Source organism: Bombus affinis, chromosome 9, assembly GCF_024516045.1.
Source record: "Bombus affinis isolate iyBomAffi1 chromosome 9, iyBomAffi1.2, whole genome shotgun sequence".
Classification (NCBI taxonomy): Eukaryota; Metazoa; Arthropoda; class Insecta; order Hymenoptera; family Apidae; genus Bombus; species Bombus affinis.
In genome coordinates, this window is record NC_066352.1 from 4,483,465 (window position 1) to 4,495,770 (window position 12,306).

The following is a 12,306-nucleotide window of genomic DNA, read 5'->3' on the forward strand; positions in this document are numbered from 1 at the left end:
CGTTACGATCATTCGAGATCAGTGCAACAAGTTACGAAGGGTATATCGGAATGACGTTATGATGTCACGATGACATCATTGTCCGGGAGATCTGCTGCCGCTGCACCGAACGGAGTCGGCCAACGCTCCAGACAGGATATTATCGCGGCAGTCATTCGCTAATTGATCCACCGTAGTGTTTTATTTTACGCCGTCCAAATGCGGTTCTCAATATCTGATTGATGCTCGGTTTAGAACCAGCTGTGCACAATATCGTCTTATCTGTAATTGCATTACTTCGATCCTACAGTGTAATTATGCTTGTCGCGCAGATGTCTCTTTGCTACGTGGCTCATGCAAATTTTTCAGCTTGCAAGATTGAGACGTTTGAGCTCTGTTCATGTTACATTCATTGAGAGACGATCTTCCGTCACGGTTGTTTCGCATTCGTTTCGATAATATCAGCTTTCTTAACTTTTTAATTATCGGCTATACGATGCATGTCACAAGATAGAATTGTGTCGTTGCAACTGTCTTTGTGCGTATATGATATGTATAAGGTGTTAAGTATAAGAATGTAAGATCGTAAGAGTTCAGAATACTTATTAAAACTCTGGAATATGATTAACGGGTTAAAAAAAAATTGTATGTGCGAGTATTTGCCAACGTGACAAGTAAATAAACTAAATGTTTAGAGGTCTGTTTGAAAAGAGAAGTCGATCGAATATGATGTTAATTTAAAAAGAAGATTGATAGATGCTTCATCTCGAAGCGGAGAAATGAGAACCGTTTCAGTGACGATGCTATTAATTCATAGAGTTCATAATCTATTAGTTACGTTAGCGGAGGAGCGTTAACGAGTGTAATGGCAGCACACGCCATCTACGTGTCATTTAATTCTGACACCCTCACACCATCGATGATCTCATGCCGCGAGCCGACTTGACTTCGCTTAATTGTTTGTTATCATTACCGAGCGCGTGCTATTGAAATTAATGTTGATCTGTCTCAGTTAACATGTGCGCTCCCATAAAACCTGCTTCCGGCGCGTTGGCCCAGCTCACTTGATGGAATTAAGCTGCATGCGTCTCGTGTCGACGCTTGTTCCCCTGAAATAACCAGTTTTTCGACAGGCATCCGCTTTTCGATGTTACGTTCACCTCGACTGCATTCAATATGCTTGTTTGATTGCGTGCGTACGACTACAGTTTACTTAAAATAAATTACCTGAAGCAATTTTATTTTTTCATTTTACCTGCCTACAAAAAATCCAATTTTAATTTGTTTAAATTTTATAAAGGCGGCAATTCATAGCGGACTTCACCTCCGTTCTCCGTGCAGAAGTTTGTTCCCGATCAGTCAACTGAACCCTGAAGTCGTTTCTGGTTGAAGTTCATCCCGTTGATCGCAGAGAGAACTTCCTCTCATTGATGGACGATAAACGATTCTAATCTAACGCGACCAGCGAGCCAACGCATAATATGGTCGTTGACCCTCAGCCAATGATTCTGATCTCTCGACCCCCAGCGTGTTATTTGATCGTTTGAACATCGAAAATTGTAGAAATGCAAGCTATTGTGCGGAAGTAAATAGCTCCGTCTACAGAGAGTCTACTGCAATTTGTGTTCATTTCCCAACTATGAAGCTAATATTTGTATTCGTAGATACTTCACACTGCTTCCACGTTTTCTCTTACATTTGAATTAATTTACATATTTATCCATTTGATTAAAAAAGGGTTTTAATTTATGGTAACGTACGAACATATAATATATTATACAAAACATATGACGTTCAATGAGAATATTCATTCGACTATTATATTACTATTATATTATCTTACTCACTATAGTCGTTACTTTATATTCGTACCTTTTTAAGTTGGGATTTTGTAAAATATTAAATCAACCTACATATTCTTAAGTATCACTTTGTAACCCATAAATAGAGGGATTCGATATGTACAGGTACAAAATAGCATAAAAGAACGAATATTATTCGACATTCGTCAAATGTGTAGATATAGTATATACTTGTACACGATAGCCAGTGAACGACATTATCTTAAGCAACAGTTTTTCCGAAGCTGATAGGACAAACCTGATTGGCCTTGCAGAATCCAAGTACATATAATTTGCTTTTATGACTCGATAGCTTCGCGAAACGTGTTCCCAACGACGAAATCGTCGCCGGAGGAATCAGAAAGTCATTCTTGATATCGATCCCAGACGAATCCAAATGGACAACCCACTCGCGATATAATTTAATGATCATCGAAGGTTTTTCAAAGAACGCGGAGCAGTGTTGTCCGTAGCGCTAAAACCGGCTATCGCGATCGGACACGTTCGCAACGGACATACATAGTCGTTGATCGCAGTTTATTACGAATCGGGCACGGTCCAGATACGGCCGATCGTCGTTACGTGTGCTGCTCGATCGACGATATTATTACAGATTGCCTGAACGGCCTGTGAAATTCATGATGAGCCGTTTAATGGCTTTCGACAGCCGCGAAAATGATCCATTATGTTTCGACGCAGCAGCTTGGCCTTTGTTGATCAACCTCGAGCATCATCGATGCACGAGAGAGCTCTATTAAACTGTTGGTGCAATGCTTCCTTCATAGTCGCTAACAGTCTATTCTGTTAACCTGGTAAACAGAAAAATTGAGTTGATTCGACGAAATCGTTCACGTAATTCAGTTGTACCTCCAGTATTTGAATTAATGGGAATAAATAATACGTAATTCGAATAGGAGAATGTGGAGATTTTCGGGAGTTTCGATACTTTCAAGAGTTATCGAAGCTTAGAAATTCGAGACAAAATTCAAAACTTACCGATAGTCTGCGGATATTTATGCAAATTCATTGTTTTATGAGCACAATTTAAAAAATAGAAACCTAAACGACGATTTGTTTCATCTATTAAATAAAATATTACAAAGAGTATTCCTCTTTAAATACTTTATACAATATATTTCTACGAATTATATGCATAATAGACATTTTTATCTTTGCGTTTCTTATGCTTATTAAGAATTTCAAAAGTTTTAAATATTCCAAATTATTTGAAATAATTTTTCTGTTTCTAATACACAGTGAGAAACTGCAAACCGCTTTGAATTTAAAATTCAAATGGGCCCGCCGCTAGTAGCGACGCTATAATTGTAAATGACCAATCACATCAAACATCGAAGATGCGAAACGTCATTTCTAAGATGGCGAGGATATTGATGACACGTTGAATTTTCTTGCGATTGAATATAAAATTTGTGATGTTTTTTAAAATGTTCCGTGTATGACTATGTGTATATGTGTGTTTGTGCTGTGAGCTGATTGCTGCATATGAACTGATATTTAGCCGATAGCAACGTGAAATATCAGGTACCCTCTCTTTAATATTAACCTATACAGTAAAGGTTAGATTTCGTTGTCATGTTTACGAATGTAACATAAGAAAAATTAATACAATAAACATGTCAATGTATTATTACATTCATATGTGTAATCTATTGTCATTATTTGAGTTTGTTATTGTTCAATTCTGCGTACGAAAATTTCTATATGATTTAGAAAGAACATACGCTGTATGTACATATATATACATATTTGACAGTTCAATTGTCACTAAACTTTTGGTAATATAATTACAGAGGTACGGATTCGATAGACAATTATTTTACTTACCAAGTATTATAGAAAGCATTATACTTTGAATATTTTATATACGTTTTTATATTCTGTGTATTTTGTCGTGTAATTTTGCACTTCCAAATTTCCTTTAAATGAATACAAATCCGCGCTCTAATTATCACTATTGACGATTCAAATATGTTTGATAAGATCGATGGAGTGAAACGTTTCTTTCTTTATTCTTTCTTAGGATCTCTATTTCCAAACTTTTAAGCGTTCCGTTTTTCTATTGTACTTTTTCTAGTGATCCATCTCGGTGCGCGCGCATAATTAGACTGAGTTATCGGCGCCAGATTCGGGGACAATGGCTGTATAAATATTCTCGTCGGGAGCGGTCCACGTACGTGGGCAGATGCGTCTTGCGGATACAGGGTGGTCCTGACTAAATGCAACGTGGATCAGAACAAGGCCGACTCGTAACGAGCGCGTCGCGAAGCGCCTGTTACGGCCACGCTTGATGCACGACGATCTGTCGCGTTTTTGACGCGAGTCGTTACTTGCCACTTCTCAGGCCATCGCCGAATTCTCTTGCGTTTCGTGTACGCGTTGCGATTCCACGATCTTTCGTCGATCCTTGTCATCTAACAATTCTTCTAACCAGCAAAATAATAGTGTCTCACGTGTCTTCAATAAATCCAAGATATTAACGGATCAAAGACCTGTGTAAGTTACTTGCAGCTTAGGTTACTGTTATTCTTACCATATGTCATGTTACGTAACTGAAATCTAAAAGCGTAATAGTTCTGAAAGAATTTATTTATGTGATGTAAATACAGATGAATGCTCTATTTATCTGGATGTCTGAAGATAAACGATTTATGTAATAGACATTCATTGATTCTGTCCATTACGATTTTTTATTCAAATAGATGAATTCATTTGGTAGAAGTTCAATTCGTCCTAATAAATAGAGATTTACTATAATTCTTCTTTATAGGGTATTCTTGTAAGTAGTCCCGCAAAGTATTACTCTGTTTATTAGAGTGCTGAGAAGAACTTAAAAACTTGAAATAGGTTGGAAATGATCTGCTGAGAAAATAATCGTTTACTAAGTAAGTATAAATTATCTAATATATTAAACACCATTTCAATACTACTTGTACTGAAAAAATTTAAGAAAATATAAACTTCATTATATCTGTGTAGCTTCATCGATAGCTTCACTACTTCTTAAATATAAGTTACGCTATCAAAAACTATATTTGCAATCTTCAAGGTGTTAAAAGTTATGTAGAAATCTAATTCCATTCTCGCAACGAGAACCACCAACGAGATAGTGAACTGATCGACATATGGAAGAAAGAAAAGCTGCAACCATTAATAAACGTGCAACACGACATCGTAGGTGGGATGGTAACTCATGCTGGGACCGGAAGAGGAACGCGGTTATAAAATAAATGTAACGAGTCCTGTTCGATAGTAAAAGGCTAATGAGAATAGGTGCGTGCGAATGCCGTGAGACAACGCCCCAATTAACATAACGCATTGTGCGGAGACATTTATTTATTTATATTCGTCTCCAGAGAGTGGTGGTGGCGGTTGGTGGAGGGGGCGGGTCGAGCTTTATTTATGGTCTATCAAGTTAATTAATAACGCTCTCTATCTTCCGTCTCTCTCGTTCTCTTCTCGGGCGTGTGTACGACTCGTCGTCGCATGGAAAAATTAATTCGGTCATTAACGGATCGTATCCGTAACAGTATGATTCGTGTCCCTCCTGAGTCTCCCGAGACGACCGAGAAAGATGAGTTCGGGTCCCATGGGCGTTTTCAGAAATATCGATTAATCAACGAAAGGGAGAGGTTGTGGATACAATTGATGGCTTCTACGGTCTCTATCGCTTTGCTTCGGCTCTGACGTACAATTGAAAAGAAAAACAGGCAGGATATGGCAAGGGACAAGATGATATAATGTAATACAGCTCGGATAGATTATTAGTGGATTAATGGATGTTATAGAAATGCTTTTAGCTTTTCGGTTGCATAATTGATAGATTTAATTGATAGATACGTAAACGATGGGATGCTGGAAATGAAATTTTCGTATAAACAGGCGATTCACTATATTACTAAAAACTCATAAATAACAAGATACGAAGGATCTGCGATCGATTGTTTTATTGTACCAATTTCCAATTTAAAAAGAAATGAATTTTTGATATAAAGCATAGACGAAGGGAACAGGTTTGTTAACAACTAATATATTTTTCTCAAGACTAATTAATAAAAGAGAAATAAATTAGGTGATATGGTAAAACGAATTAAGTAGTGAAGTGGATATCGGAAGAACAAGAATAATTAAAAACAAATATACAGCGTCTACAGAAAGTCTTAATATTAAATACAAATTGGAAATTTAGAATTCTGCACGGGCGTATGGCAAGGGATAGAATTTATTTCGCAGGCGTAAAAAATGATGCCCACTAATTGCATAAACCAACAAGCGTAACCCAATCCAAAGTGTCTCCATAGTCAAGAGGATGGATAATTACCATGGTACGAGGCCCGAAATGCCGGTGTAACACGATCGGGCCACTTCTCGGGAAAGAAGGACCTTTTCAGACGGCCGTTTGAATTCGGCTGACCTTCCCTGTTCGAAGGATACTATCTCCTTTAAACCGTAGAGCCCTCTATAAAACAAAAGTCCTCGTGGCCTCTTAATGACCCGACCTAGCGTGTTTCTCGAGGTCGCGGACCACGAATGCGCCACGTCGTAAAATATCGGACAAAATCTTTCCATCGACGTCTTTCATCTTTCTTTCGACGACGTTCACGGCAAGATCTCTTACTTCTTTTCTCTCTGTTTTCCAATTAACCGAATTTCCATTAGAAACGATCGTTGGATCGTAATGAAAAATAAAGATTGTATAGTATATATTTATCGAATCAGCGACGTGTAATCGACGTTTTGCAACGTTTCGCGTGATGTTTCATGTTATGAAACGTCATTTAAACGTGGAATGAAAAGAAATCGTGTATAATAGAGATCGTATGAATCTTGCCGGCGGAATAAATTCTGCAATTCGAGATGGAAGTCGTAACAATTTTTTCTCTTCGGATCCGGTTATTTTAGAGTAACGTTCAAACCAGCCGCAGAAATGTCGCACCTTCGGTCTTAACAACATGATAGAGTGCGAGCGACAGCCAACTTTATCATTCTTGAGCGTGGTGGGTGCGTTAACTGCGGTGCACGCTAGTATTTTGCTGGCCCTATTAATAGATACGTCTGTGTCTATGTAGCCGCAGCATTACAGATATTAATAGCCCATAAATTCAACGCTATTTCCACAGGTAAAAGTTGTACAGCAAAAACTCGCAGGCAATTCTTTGCTATTTCGCGGAAGCTATCCTTCAACTGATACTGACAATAAGCGACGTACGAACAAGGAAATTACATTTCTGACGAACTGATTTCTAATATGATTTTAATTGTTATTTGGTATTGAATAACCAAAATACTAATTATGATATTGATTATATTTCAAAGCAATCATTGAACAATTGTCTCTAAAAATAAAAATTTTTCGTAACGAAATAGCGAACAATGTACATGTTCTACAAAATATAATAAATAACACGTTATTAGGTTTCAAAAATTTTTATATAACATGTGAAGATAAATATAAATCACTTCGTAGGAGGATACTAATGATTGAATCTTTAGTAAATGCAAAGAAAATGCAAGTGCCTCAAATGACTATCAGCATCCATCGTACCAGTACTTTTTAAACGATCAAAACTAATAATCAAGTTATAGAAGGAAAAATCATATGAAATTACGTAAGCGAACTTTGAATCCTATTAAAAATAGATAAATCCACAAGCATCGTATTAATTTATACACAAAACGCACTAACCACCGAGCCAACAAAAGCATGAACAGCGTAAACAAATTTCACTGTCCATTAAAATTCCCCGATTACACCGTCTTATTACCAAAAATATTCCGACGTATGCCAATTTCGTAAACAAACATCATTTTCACGCTCCTCTCTAATACTTTTCGCACCTGCAACAGGACAGGTCTTCGAGGAAAGGTCTACCGTTGCAGACATTCAGTCCGCGACGGAGAGGAACATAAAAACTCGGGTTGCTGGCTTTTCGATGGAGCGTCGCATTTTAATTATTTTGCTAGGTTTCGTGACGACGGTTTCGCGGGGGAGCGAGGAAAGGCAGGCAGAGGTTGTGCACTGGGCGGACACAATGGGGCACCGTCGAACGAAGGTCTCGCGGTTCTCTGCCGAGCCCTGGTATAATGTTTTATGGCTGCGATCAGCCGTAGAAGTATGAAGTGTCGATAGAGCGAGGCAGAAGCGAAGAGCGGCAAAGATCAAAGGGCCTATAGACGCCGCGTGGTAGCTCGGGACACGCTCGCCCCCCTCCTTCCAGCTCTCGCGTGTTCTCTTTCTCCTTTGCCGACTGGATGGGTCTTCTTGCTCCATCCACATCGTGATTTCAGCTATTCTCACCGTCTTCCTCGCTCCTCACGAGACCCGCTCACTCTTCGAGCAAATGTCTCTCTCTTTCTCTCTTTTTCTTCATTTCTTTCTTTTCCTTTTCGTTTTTTCGCCTTTTTCCCCTATTTGTTTCCTTTCGCGTTCGCGATGCTTCTTCCACTTCTTCTTCGCGACCGCGACCGCGTCCAACACTTTTTGCATCTTTTTCCCGAAGATTCCGTGCTTCTCGCGAGGCCATTGGTCCTCCATGCAGTTCTCCAAGATCTAAGATTCTAAATGGAAGAATTCTGAGTTTAAGTGGTTGTCAATGATAATAGTTTGAATGTGCGACGATAAAGGAGAGACTAGGAATGATTAGTTAATATTTGATAGCTTTTGGATGATTTGTATCGTATTTGTATTTTAGTATCGGACCTTTTTAGATTTTTATTTTGTTAATGTCGTAAATAATTGGTGCATCAAGTGGGTTGTGAAACCTTTACGTGATTTATTCGTCGGATAGAATAATAAATTACAATAAATGGACAATGTGGAAGGGTCAATTTGCAAGTTCGGATTGCAAGTTTGGAATCGTAGTGTACATTTAACATACACAATTTCTTTCTAGAAAAATGTTGCAAAGAAGAATTGATGTACTCAGGAATCCATCTAGTAGTAAATTTTCAGAAAATTCCGGAAATATTACCATCTTCTAAATTAAGATATTTCATCTGTTTAAAAAACTTTCAAAAATTAACTTGCTAGGAAAACCTAACAATTTTATTGTTAACAAAAAATTTGCAGCAACTTGTAAGAAGGTTCTTTCAAATTTCGCCGAAGGGAAAGTTTGCTAAAAGCGGTTGAGGAGTGGTAGAAGACGTCAGAGCTTCGTAAGTTGCGAATTCGTTCTGACGACGGAAACCCCGGCCTGAACGTCGCGTTTCGAAACTAATAACGGCCAATTGTCGGCGTATCGCGTACCCGGCGTAATTGGAGGAATAAATTGAAAAATTAGCAGAACGGCTCGGTAGCTCTGAGTCATCAGAGTCCCTCCAGATCCGCCGGTCTGCCGATAATAACAACGACTGGAATGTCAAACGGTCGCTTCGGCCTGCAACGAGCGGCCTAACTCCTTCATTTCCCCGCAAATTGCGAACCTCGTGTCCCCTTATCGGCGTCTCTTTGCGATCTGAAAACTTCATCACGTCATCGGTGACGTGCAATTACAAACCCAATACGGAATTACATGCTTTGAGCAATCTATTTTCCAAATTTTAGTTTTATATCCGATTCGTCTGAATCACTTCCAAAGAATATACCGGAATATAACTATGGAGTTTTATAAAATTTGACTTTGTAGCTCTATATTAATGCTATAGAGAACTGTTCCACTAACGAAACTCTTCCGATTATTTCATTTTATTCTCATTTTTCAAACTACAAGTTTTCCATCGGTAACCTCAAAGCTTAAATATATACGTAAAGTGTTACATTTTTCTTAGTTATGTTCGTAAAAGTATGAAATTACATAAGAATTTGCGACCTAATGATCACAATCAAAATTATACGTATATAATTCTATGGTTAAATTTGAATTTCAAGTTTGCCAATCATGTACCAAGAATTCCTTCTCGAAATAATTAGCAAACTTCTTCCAAATTTCCTTAACCATATACGTAATTCTCTTTTGATTCAAACAAAAAATTCAAAGACACTGGGAACACTGTTTACCTTGTAAACAGTGCAAAGTCTAACCATGAAGAGCGAAGGGGTCAAGAACCCAGTTGCTAATGAGCGGAGGAGGCATCTCTAGTCGCAATCGCATAAATCAGGGCAAAAGGGGCAGAGAACGACGAAGAGATGACAAGGGGAGGGGGGAGAACAACGAAGAAGCAAGTAGGAGGGATAGAGAGAATACGTCGGGCAGGTACGTCGTATACCTGGTGGGTTCAGGAAAACATTGACACGACACGAGGCAACGCACCCGTCCCGCCGATGACACAGCGGCGCACGTGCACTCTGAGTAGTCGGGCATAAATAATACAAGACGCGGACAAAGATGCCGCCCTCTTGACCATTTGTTTAAATTAAAATTATCCCTGGACCGAGCAGAGTTCGTCTCCTCTGGTGTCCGCACGCCGGCTCTTTTATTATAATTGTTAATGGACGCTTGTCTATGCTGCCCCGACCACCTCTGCACGTGGCCTATTCGCGCGCTGATCCGCTCAAACCTCCAATCTGCGTTAATTTGTTCGTTCTGACGCTTAATTTGATTTTTTAGCGCCTATGGTTTTTTTGGTATCGTAAAACATAATTTATAGAGTGTGTCTTTGACCATTATCAATCTACTTGCAGAACGTTGTCTTTAAAACTCTAACGTTGTTACTGTTCAATGTTGTTGGATCATGGATGATCTTCAAGAGTATAGGTTGAGTTACATAATGGTTTCCAGTATTTCATAATAATTTTTTTGCTGCGTTTTATGCAATGAGATTTACCAATTGTACGTATGGCGAGAAACATACAAATTAAACTCAAATACCTTTGAGCTTAGGACTTATCATCGACTCGAAGAACAAGAAAGCCCAAATACTAAACTTTCGAGCGGTCTAAAGCCAGTGTATCCTGTTAAAGTCATTATTCTTGACGTATCAACATATCAGAACCGTAGTAGAACCGTCATGCTGTTAAAATCGAGACTTTTATTAGCCGGGGAGATGGGATGGCCCGGTATAGTTATCGAGAAAGCTGATGACATAAAGATGGGCCAGGATCAGGCTGGAAAGGCAACGAGGTTGAAATAGAATCATCAGGAATTCCGGGCATGACCTTAAATCGACTCCCCGATACCAATCTCTATCGATAGCCTCTCGCTTCGAGGACTCAACTGGATCCTGAAAACACGATAATTCGTCGAAGACTTTATGACGGTCATTTCAGACGTCCTGTCGATTCTCATTCGTGGCTAATTGAACGTTTTCTCACAGGGTTCAAGCGAGCCAAAACAGAAACGAATAAAAGGTTCGTGACGTTCTTCGGATCCTCGAATCACCATCTGATTCGCCGATCTGCTCGCGTATGCCCAAACTAATTTTCCAATTAGCAACGAGTGGATTAACACCGTTGTATAAAATTGAAATTCGAACGAGCATCGTGACTATCATATAGTGTCGCTATCTTATAACTGACAGCCGTGATGCTGAACCACGTTAAAGTTTCCGTATATCTAACGATCGGCTAGTAGAAGCTAGACGCTATCGGTTAGCTTGGATCACAGGACAGTTTCGTAAAAACCGTGCTAGTCCTGCTGGAATCTTTTTACGTGGGGAACACATTAAAATACGTAATAAGTAATTACAAGCTGATGTTACTGTTAATTAAACATCGTTTTCGCTACGATGTTATAGAAAGTCAAGTCGAGTGGAGTCTGAAAGTAATAAAGAGGCAAATAGGTAGTTTCTTGCGCCCGGTAATTATATCCATATAAATATAACACTTCCTTCTATGGTAACGGCTGATGCAACATATTTTCTGTGATATTATTTTCATACAAAATTTCTATGGACATCGAAGTGAAAAGTTATATCATGAATAATATTATGTATTTCTAAATTCCAGTTATAATTGTCAATTTATATAAGTGAGACGAATAATAGAAGCGCAAAGAATTGAAAATTCGATAAAAGTAAATCAATTTTCCACGTCTGTGACAGTAGGCTGATTTAGGAATTTTTGTATGTTTCATTCTTATCAATTAACCACACTAGATCAAACATTTTGTCGAGAATCTAATTTGTAAGAAATATTTGTCTGATGATACAAAACTCATAAGCATAAAACTCATTCGCGCTAATGAAAGAAAATAGCAGAAAAAATTATAAAGTTAAACGCGATATAATTGAAACTGTCTGACAACAACCCTTTATCGACGTAAACCGACGTTTCATCCAATATGACGTTCCCGCATTCGGCGAACTTAATTCTGGCAAAGCGTGGAATCTGTGGGAGAGATGCGGGCAATCGAGAAGAGGACAGTCAGAAAAATGTTCTTCGGAGCATTACTCATAGCCCATTGAAGGAACTATCCAAAGGCAAGCAACGTCTTCAGAAAACACGAACGTTAACGTGGCCGTGGCCATGACGCATTGGCGCGCAAGAAAAGCACTACGGGACGACCACGGAGAACAGAGTTGCTCGCGCGTT

The 12,306-nt window shown here is 38.8% G+C and overlaps 1 long non-coding RNA gene across 17 annotated transcripts in view; it reads left to right on the forward strand.

The window, feature by feature from the left end:
- The first annotated feature begins 3,190 nt into the window (after positions 1-3,190).
- LOC126920641 (uncharacterized) overlaps positions 3,191-12,306 on the forward strand; it is a 171,102-nt gene continuing 161,986 nt past the window's right edge. For 8 of the 17 annotated variants that reach the window (XR_007712022.1, XR_007712030.1, XR_007712032.1 and 5 more), the window contains exons 1-4: positions 3,191-3,362; positions 3,916-4,334; positions 4,609-4,723; positions 4,818-5,111. This is a non-coding gene — a long non-coding RNA (uncharacterized LOC126920641). The remainder of the gene's footprint in view (positions 3,363-3,915; positions 4,335-4,608; positions 4,724-4,817; positions 5,112-12,306) is intronic. The other 9 variants (XR_007712025.1, XR_007712031.1, XR_007712033.1 and 6 more) reach the window with 5 other exon arrangements.